The sequence below is a fragment of the Cyclopterus lumpus genome, chromosome 8 (assembly GCF_009769545.1).
Source record: "Cyclopterus lumpus isolate fCycLum1 chromosome 8, fCycLum1.pri, whole genome shotgun sequence".
Classification (NCBI taxonomy): domain Eukaryota; kingdom Metazoa; phylum Chordata; class Actinopteri; order Perciformes; family Cyclopteridae; genus Cyclopterus; species Cyclopterus lumpus.
Window position 1 is genome coordinate 10,704,692 of NC_046973.1, and position 10,804 is coordinate 10,715,495.

The window sequence follows — 10,804 nt, forward strand, 5'->3', positions numbered from 1 at the left end:
ATAACAAAACAAAAAAAAGATATAATAATAATAATAATAAAATAGTAATAATAATAATAATAATACAATAATAATAGTAATAATAATAATAATAATAATAAAAAAGCAAATAAAAATAAAAATAATTACTTATTACTTGGCAGGCAATGCTCAGTGTGCCATGTGGCTGCAGTACAGCTGTTTACCATCAGATGGGGCTTGGGAGCTAGTTTAACATCAGCTGGGCAGGATCATTCCCATCAAAGGGAACACGTTGGACTCCAATAATTTCACCACTAGCAACTATAGTACCTTCACCGCTGTCACCACCGCTGCAATACATGTGAGCCTGCTGCCCTATTATAAATAATAATGATAAGAAACTTCAGTTCTGATCAATAGGTCGTGACGAGGCCTCTCTGGCCTTTGTTTTGGATGCTGAACACAACCGTCAGTGACATGTCAAGAAGTCAGACATGATTGTGCAGAAGGGGGTGACGCTCTGCTCGGGCATAACGAAGCCACTGCTATTGGAGTGGTGCTATTGGACTGGTGCTATGCGACGGCAGCGAAGGGTTCTACCACCACAAAAGAACACCAATCAAGTCCCCTGTGATATGATGCCTCTTAAATGGTGTGGAACACAATTTGGTCAAAGAAATACATTATGATAACTTTGTACAAAAAAGAAAAAGAAAAAAAAGATGATGATGTATATTTGACTGAAGTTTATTTATCTTCCCAGTGGAAGATGAAATGACATGAGGCAGTCGTGGATATGGCACCTGCTCAACACTGGTGTAGTGTCACTTTCTGACAACAGAGGGTGCAGTGGAGCAGAGCTCCGTTGAGTTTAGCCTCATACAGTCAAGGTTTCAACAAAGGGGAGTACACTTCAGAGGGTTGCCATAAGATCCTCTATTAAAGGATATTCTGCCTTGATTTTAATCCAGAACACCGAGTTGTTGTCTGAAACATACTTTTAAGGCCACCACCAGTCACTCATTTTTGCTAGATTGTGGGTATAATTTTTGGGGAAACGTATCACGTGACCTCTTGACATGGGTCAAGAGGCTCAGACGCACAGACGGATGTATCCGGTCATTTTTCAAAAACAAAACATTTTTCCGACCTTGATGATCAATCAACATGTTTTTCATTCATTCATTCTGTGCGGCCCGGTACCAATGGACCCACGCACCGGTACTGGGCCACGGCCCGGTGGTTGGGGACCGCTGGTCTGTTTGACTCTAAATGACCACATTTTACTAAATGAACATCATGCTGAATTGAAGAAGACTTGAAACTAGAGATTGAGACCATAAACTCATGTTTACAATGTTTACTGAGGGAATAAATCAAGAGAGAAGTAGAGTCATTTTATATAGACTTCTAACAACCACAGGAGTCGCCCCCTGGTGGTCAATAGAGAGAATGCAGCTTTAAGACACTTCCGCAACAGCTTCCCTTTCGCACGGCTGCCTGGCTGAATGCAAAAACAAGATTCCTAATAAGAGACTCAAAGCACACAATATAAATGGTCAAGTACTGTACCTCATCTATTTCAGAACTGAACTTGAGTAAATGTAGTTACCTGCAACATGCACACACACACACACACACACACACACACACACACACACACACACACACACACACGCACACAATAATTCTCACTCAATTGCACATGTGCGTTGTCTAATGGTGTAATCAATATTAATGATCAGTCTGAGGATCAAAACATCATCTGCACCACACACACACACACACGCACGCACGCACGCACACACACACACACACACACACACACACACACACACACACACACACACACACACACACACACACACACAGAAAGAAAGGTGCTATAAATATTGACATGTGTAATGTAATGGTGGGTATAAATCAAAATTAGTCTCTATAATAAACACAAACACACACTTTCCGTGAGATCAGGCTGCTTCGTCCAGATAATCCAAAACTCTCTTATTTCACACTGCAGTGTTTCTGTCTGCAGCTGGTTCAATTTCTGCAAATCTTTCAGAAGCCGATGAAAACAAGCCAACCAAATCAAATCAAATGATGACTTTTTGAGCAGAGTAGAGCTTCATGCACTTTGCCTGAAATATAAATAACTATTGTTCATCAAAGGAACTCTGACGCATCTCAAATACACCTCATCATAACCAATGCTGTTACATCTGAGACCTTCACCGTTCTGAATGAAACGTGTTTCGACCTGTATTTGTCTGGGCCACTCTGAATATATATCCCAAAACAATGTGAACATGTTCACATAAGCTCGGTTGTCCCTACAGGTGAAAATACTCTATGCATCTGCGTTTGAAGCAACGTTGAGGATCACAAAAGTACAAGAACGACAATGATCGGAAGAAAGGAGGAAACATGGCAGATACATGGGACAAGAGAACACACAGAGAGAGGGATGGAGGGATGAGAGAGAGAGAGAGAGAGAGAGAGACAGAGAGAGAGAGAGAGAGAGATTGTCATCAGTGGCAGAGAGGCGCCTCATTTTTCCCCTCGACCTCACAATGACCCGACAATGGATGGAGATAAGGGAGGAGGACTGATAGGTAGGTAGAGGTAGAGGCACACACGAACACACACACACACACACACACACACACACACACACACACACGCACACACACACACACACACACACACACACACACACACACAGGTAGTTATTGTTTGTCATTTTTTTCTCCCAATTTCCAACCCTAAGACACTCATTGGCTCGAGAATGTTGAAGAAAGAGAGCGCGAGAGAGAGAGAGAGAGAGAGAGAGAGAGAGAGAGAGAGAGAGAGAGAGAGAGAGAGAGAGAGAGAGATTGTCATCAGTGGCAATGATAGCTTTGGGGGCGTGTCAGTCGTTTCACAAGTCACCATGACAACACTGGCGACGTCGTGTTGTGCCTCGGGGAGAGGACATGTCGCTGTGTTGTTTGTGTGGAAGTTGATACTGCGCATGTCTGAACTTTTATGACTCCTCCTGCTCCTCCTCCTCCTCCTCCTCCTTTCCTTGTTTTGTCATTTTTACCCTTTCAACCTCATTGTACTCTTGTCTCTTTCTTTCTGGTTTCCTCATTCTTGTTGTTTTTTTCATTTCCAACCATCCAAAGATAAACTTTACGCTTTCCTTTAAAGATCAGCGTGGACTAAATATCTTGTAAACAAGCTGCTGAGTGATCGTGTTTGATTTCAATTCAAACCAGACGTTGAGAGCGTATGATTTCTTACAGAGGGTATAATTATTTACAAATGGTTTGGAGCATTTTGTAAAACGAAAAATAAGTTGAATGAAATCTCATGTAAAGACGGACAAATGAAACTACAGATGAAATTACGGTTTATGTTTTGATTGGCATTTTGCTGTCATTATTTCAAATGTTTTGTGTAAAAAATATATTTTCTTTCACTTCTTTTCTATGAAAAAGGGCTAACTATAATAATTAGGACAATGCTGTAAAACGTTTAATAAACAAATAAAAAAAGAAGCACATCCCAGTTGCCAGAATAACATGTTGGTATTGTACATTTTGGCAAATGACGTGCCGATATTTCTGAACTTTCTGAAGTTTATGTGCCACGCACAACTAAAAGTAAAGTTGACATTTGTTCACGTCGTTAGTCACATTTGTGTACTCATGTTCAGGTCTTATTATATTCAGAAAGAGGTTGTGTGTACGTAATTTGTAGTCATCCCTTGAAATAATTTCTTACGGCATGCAGATAGTCATCATCACACGCAGCGTGGGGATGGATCACTCAGCTGTTCATTCCCCATGTGAAACCAGAAAGACAATGTTTATTCATTTGCCACGTAATGTGCGTACTTCATATTGAGGACCATTTTCCTAAACCTGGGTCGTTTGGTGGCCTGAACCGAACTGTTGTTGACTGTGAAAAGTTTATTTTAAAAAATACATTTGCATGTAACTAGTGAACATTGACAAGTGTCGCTGGCTTTCGTAGAAAAACACACAACAAATGTAGAGTAACTTTTGGTAAGGTATCATATTATATGAGGATACTTGAACCCATCGAATAATTAATCCCAGTGATTGAACTCTTCCTGTAGAGCTTCACTAGCCAAGTGCAGAGCTTACGAAGAAAACCCAGAATGATTGGTTTAGTTTTTGATTTGAATTTAGTGCCAATTTATTTAGTTTTATTCAATCAAAGACCAAGTTTAACTCTGAAGATACAACTTTGTCTATCCACTCGTATTTGCTGCATAATATAGAGTACAGTTGTATACTCGCTTTATGCAAAACATCAGTGGCCCCACACAGCTACAGAGTGACAGGTACACACTGTTTATATATTATTATACTTTCCTGCTTCCCCCTCTGGGCCTTTTTGTGAACCATGTCTTTCATCCTCCTAACTTTTCCTACTCTTCTTCTTCTTTTTATCAGTGCTAAATATGGAATATAAGTAGCTGTAAAGGAGCTGGATGTATTCTAACACTGCATATTGTGCAGTTTAGTAAATTCCCAGAGGTGGACAAGCCTTCCTCTGTGTTAGAATATCTTTTCTCTCCCTCCATGTTTCTCCTTTCGAGCCAGAGCGACCAGAAGGTGCTCATTTGGTACATCTGCACACAAACACACACTCCCATCCACACTAACTCACACACACACACCTTAATGCATGGCGGCATGCTGTGCCGCGTGCCCCCAGGGTGTGTGTTTGTGTCTGTGTCTGTGTCTGTGTGTGATGGAGAATGGGAAGAGAGTCGTTGCCCTGCTGTTGAACCCACTACATTTCTATCCTCTTCTTCCATCTCTCTTTCTCTCACGCCTGATGTATGCCGCTCAGCGATTGCAGCCCTGAAACCTTTTCTCCACGTCTTCATTTCCAAAACATCCAAATAAACTAGCGGAATTTATGGAGTAACGGTAAAGATAAGCCCCGTGGGTGTCTCTCTCTGTGTGTGTGTGTGTTCGGCTCTCCCTTTCTCTATTTCTCTTGATACCAATGTGAAGCTGTCGTCATACATTTGAAAATGTAAATGTATCCATCTGTGTTGTGGAGTATTATAAAACACACTCACGCTCACTGCGGCTGGAGCCTCTGCTGGCGAGAGATGGGATCCGCTTGTCCCTCGTTGACACGGCCAATAAAGTTTGTTCAAAGCAGTGACACCGCTCACACGTGTGTGTATTGTCGAGCATGGAACCCAGCAGGTGAAGTATTTACTCTCAGTGTTGCAGGTTACATGCGCTCAGGGACAATGCTAATGTCGCAGTTGAGTGCGATAGCATGCTAACATTAGCAAATTAGCCCTTAGCAGATCGATTAGAATATCCTTAGCTTGGAACTTATTTGGTTATGAACCAGTTATTGGACAAATGAAAATTGCGACCTCATGGGAGAAGTTAAGAGATGACCATAGTCAGAAGGATTAATTTACTGCACACCATGAATGCATGGCTAAAAAGTAATTCTAAAATCTATAGGCTCTAGAATCTGGACCTTGAATTGCACTGCGCACAGTGAAACCAACATGTTGCCACTCCCAACTTGTTGAATATGGCACACTTGTGTCAGTGTGCGCTCGATACATGACTACATGCATGACTACATGACTACATGTATACACTGTCCTACATGACTTCATGCATACACTGTCCTTTCAAAAATAAACTTCACAGGAAACACACACATGGTCAGGTTTAGGACTAGGTCGTGGTTTGGGGGAAAGTAAAACAGTTTTTGTGTTGTAGTTCGGTAGTTTACGTTCAAACGCAACACAAGTTAAGTGTGTTAACTAAATAATGTAAAATTTGTTTTTGACATTATTAGGTTTTATACAAAGACCAAGTTTAAGTGAAGATAACATGTCGTCCCATTCTCCACTAGTCTTTGCTGGATAAATACATTGTCAAGTCATCGGCGTACAGTTGTAGACTTGCTTCATGCAAAACAGATGGCAATTCATTTGTAAACATGGAATAAAGGAGCAGTCCAATACAGCTACACTGTGGCAGCTATTAACTAATAATTATGCACACACTGTTTAGATATTTAATATTTCTTTCTTTCTCTGGCTTCATCTACTGACTTACCTCCTGCTTTCCCCTCTCTTCCACTCCTCCTATGTTCCTTCTTGTGTCTTTTACCCTCCTCACTTGTTCTCCCTCTTCTGAATGTATTCTGACAATGCGTATTGTGAAATCCCATCGTTTTGTTTGTTGTTATTTAGTTGAGTATGTTACGTTCAAGGCACCAAAATCATAAAGACCAAAAACAGCACCCGTAACCTGGATCAATGGTATACATTTGTATGGACATGTCTGGCCTTCATTGAGTTTGAATGGAAAAAGCTCTCACGCTCAAAACAATAACATTGAAAACTTTGACCAATGTGCCAAGAAAATTGTCCAATGTGATGTCAGTTATTAGTGAAATCCCACATGGAGTAAACCCTATTCCACCTAGGAGCAAAATGGTAAAAAGCCAACGAGTTTTCACGGCTAGCTGTAATTTGTTGCTCCTCTCTTTGAATAAGCAAGCTGCCTGGCAGAAAACAGCCATTGTGTGAAACCAATTTAACTTGAATTGTGGTGTCGGTGTCGATCAGCTATACGACAATATGAACTTTGGGTCTCTCCGTGCTCTGACCTGGATTTGAACCCAGACTGAACCTTTGTTGACCCCTCAAACAGGACACAATGCAACTCCGTTAGTCAGCATATATTTTGCAGGCGGCAATTCATTGTTCTGAACCTCCATGAACCTTGAACAACCCTGTCTCCTAAAGGTGATGCTATATACTGCTCATTTGTTTTGCCAAATACACTCTGGAGGAACCAAAACGGCTGCTAGATTATGTTTGAGCTATTTTTCTTCTAGTTCAGATTGAGTTATGAGGTTGGTATAAAAAAAGAACATTTTGAGCTATTCAAAAATAATAATGCAGCGGATAGAAAACGTGAATGTTCATTATTGATGGGAGAGAATGTTCATTATCTGGGGAAACAATATAGCGAAAGAGAATAATAGAATTCCTTTATTGTCCTCCCTTATAAGAAGGTCACGTGTGAAAACCACATTGAAACATGTGAACTGAAACACACGTTGTTGTTTCCACCATAAGCAACATGTAAACACATTAAACCCCCCCCCAAAAAATACATGTCAACTGCAAATATTTAGTTTTAAGGTGTTTCTTCCACATATGATTAACAAACAATTTTTTTTCCTTAAATATTTGGGCTAGTAATCACATGTATAGGTCACATTTTACACAATATAAATACTTTCTCCAGGTTTTGATGTATTTACATTAATTGCATGTGCTTTTAGAAGAAGCAACAACATACACATATGATTATTATACTTTTAGGTCTAAGAATAAATCCCCAAAATTTCTGACAATGTAAACACTACTATAGTTGAGACTAAAAGACTTGAATAAGAAATGTTTTGGGAATTAATGTACATTTGGTCAGAATTTTTCCTATTTACCCTCAATAGAACCACACAAGTTTAGTTGCTCTTATCATCACCACCTCCAGCGATACCGGAGGGAAGAGAGAAAATGTCACTTTTAGCTTCTAATATTTTTAAAGATTTTGTCCTGAATGACGGTCCAATATAAGTCCATAAATAGCCCATTGATTTGGATTCGTAGAAAAGACCATGATGGTGAACTCTATCTGAACCCACTCGGCCCTCCCAGGCCGCAGGTATGTCCACAGCATTCCTCTTTCACATTAAATGGTAATTTTATATAAATATATATATATATATTTTTTTTGCTGTAATTAGTTTGATATGAACAGTGGAATTAGGGCAATATTATAAAAAAAAGGTTGAGAAGAAATATATTGGGCTCTCTGTATTTCCGTTGCTGATCGTGACGGCAACAGCGAGGTTGGGTATTTTCTGTTTGCACAGATTCTCATGTGAATGTGACTTATTTCCTTAAACAACCCTTTTATCTAGTAGAAGCATTATGTCCAATGAGCGTTAGCAAACAATGACCATAAATGAATATAAATGACCCTTTAACCAGTTCTGTACAACAGAGGACAAGGTGACCTTTGACCCTGCGTTGCGGCGACCTGCGTTCGACCCGGCACCGACCCCGCGCCGACTTCGGGCGGCAGGAAGTCATGACGGTGTTTGCGTAGGACGAGGGCGGATTTTCTTTGTGAGAGGTGCTTTTGAAGAGCTCATCAAGAAATGGCCGAGCTGAGATCAACAACGGCAAAAAAAACACGTCTGGAGCTCCACGCCGAGCCTGCAGTGCCCCGCCTAAGATGGCTGCCGGCGCTTAGCGCTTTCGCTGGCCCTAAGATGTCTGCCGTGTATGAATGGGGGTCGGTGTGAAAGGTGATATCGCACGCATCCTGTCGCCATGTTTCCTCTGTCTTTTTTAATGTGCACTCCTTCATGGCACAGCAGGAAAAGCACAGGTGGAAATAATCAAATCTTTTAGCTGCTTCTGTTTCAGTCCTGCTTGTTTGTTCCCTGTCACGCTTACTGAGGCCCTTAAAGGAACAGTGTGTAGCAGTTCGAATGATCATTATAGCTTAATTTTTAATAGGATATTAACACCTATGTTTTTCCGAGTGTATAATCATCTGAAAATAAGAATCATTGTGTTTCCGTTAGCTTTGATGAGCCCCTTCACAGCTACGTGGTTCTCTTCTCTTTGCCTTTGCTGTGTTTCTGACGGTCACCCAGAGCACCAGCAAATGTTATATTGGTACTAAAGAGTTCAAAGGAGAGTGAGAATTGGACTTATGTTTGCTAAGCGCATGCTAGAAAGACGACGACAACAACAGCCGGAATGCTGTCGGAGCGTTTCAATAAAAAACGGCAGCTGCTGGTCCAGCTGGATGAGAGCCGTGGGAGTGAATCAAAGTTGTGGGACTTGAAACCAAAACAATGAGCGTAAACATATTTGTGTTACTTTAAAGTGCTTGTTAGTGCAGCTTTAAGGTTGACAGATGAGAAGGCAGATCCCCTGTGTGTAATAATCATAGAATAAGGGCCACGCCCTTAATTATGCATAACTTTAAATCATAATAGGATTTAAACAGGTGGCTTACATTAAACATACAAGGGAATTAACTATGTTCCACAACTAAAATGTGTACCAGGGTGTAAACATGTTTATTTCTGCTGTAAAGTTGAGCATTTTGTCATGGAGGTTTATGGGGATGGACTAAATGTTGGCACTTTTTGCATCGGTTTTATTTCTCAGCACTGGGGGATTGGCTCTCATCAAATCAAATCTAATCTCATCTAATCTCATCTGAACTAATCTAATCTAATCTAATCTAACCTAATCTTTTCTATAAATTGGACCAGGAACCAAGAGAAACCGGTTGATGTCGTAAAGTCCATTTGGAGTTCTGCGGTTTCATTGCGTTTGATAAAGAGCATTGCACGGAAGCCGGCGTGGAATCGGAGCAACAAACTGAACTGCTGCGGAGGCTGCTGACCGCTCTCTGAACCTGTGTGTGAGAGACGACCCCAGGCTGAACCTTGGCTGGGGTCGAAGGTCAGGGTTGAAGGCCGGGTCGCTGTGCCTAAGCAGAGGTGTTGAGTTGAAGGCCGGGTCACTGTCCTGCGCCTCCTGTTGGACAAACTGAGTGACTGCAAACATGATGGTTCAATAGTGTGTAAACACTGTGGCAGCAGGTGTCTGTTGCTGAATCGCCTTTTGAGTTTCTTTAATGTATTCTTAAAAAATAAGACTGTTTTGGAGATTCAAAATCATCACTTGAAAACAGCAACACTTTCTGATTTCTGACTATAAAATCTTCGTCTGCACATGTGACTGCATACAACAGAAATTCTTCAAATTGTGTACATTTGTATATCTATTGACCTTCCTTGTACCATACAACCTGAAAAAAAAACATGTCGATTCAATAAACTATTGTGATGAATGTTTCTTATTATTATGAGTTTATATGCAATTACACAAAAACAAATATATAAACATACACTGTATATACACGACCGAATTAAAGGTAATGTTAGTTCTGTTAAATGTCACTGGTTCACTTTATCTCTTTATACTGACACTGATACTTTCTAGTATAACTGTCTATGGGCGACTCAAAGCTAAACTAAAATCGGTCAAAACAAATACACAAGTAAACACAAATCACAAGAACACAAAATTAAAATAAATCATTAATAATACAATAAAATGAAAGTAATTTAATCTGATTATAAATAAATTATCTACATATAACAATATTGAAAATAAAGTAGTAAAGTGCAATCATTTAAATTAATGGCAATAATCACAAAAGTAATTAATGACCCATTATTATTATTATTATTATTATTATTATTATTATTATTATTATTATTTTCTTCATTAAAACACAACTGTTCCCCAGTACATAATGCTTTATTCATCACTTCTGGTGACTGGGCCTTTTAAACCATTGAGGGTTCAATGTGTTACTGCACTCTACTGACTCTAGTACTCTAGTGCTGTACTATGTTTCTTCACACTATAGATCACTGGGAAGCACCAACACCATACTTACCCAGCACCCGATAGGAACCCACTAAATACACACATATGTATATATATATATATATATATATATATATATATATATATATATATATATATATATATATATATAATATACTAATTTACCCAAATATTAGGGTTGGTGGTATGTAGACCCACACTGGATCAATATTTAACCAGCGTGTTTACATAAGTATATCTGTGTATGTTGTCATGGAAAAGAATTACGAGGATAATTATGAAGATAAATATTAAATATTAAATATTAAAAGTTGACTGTTG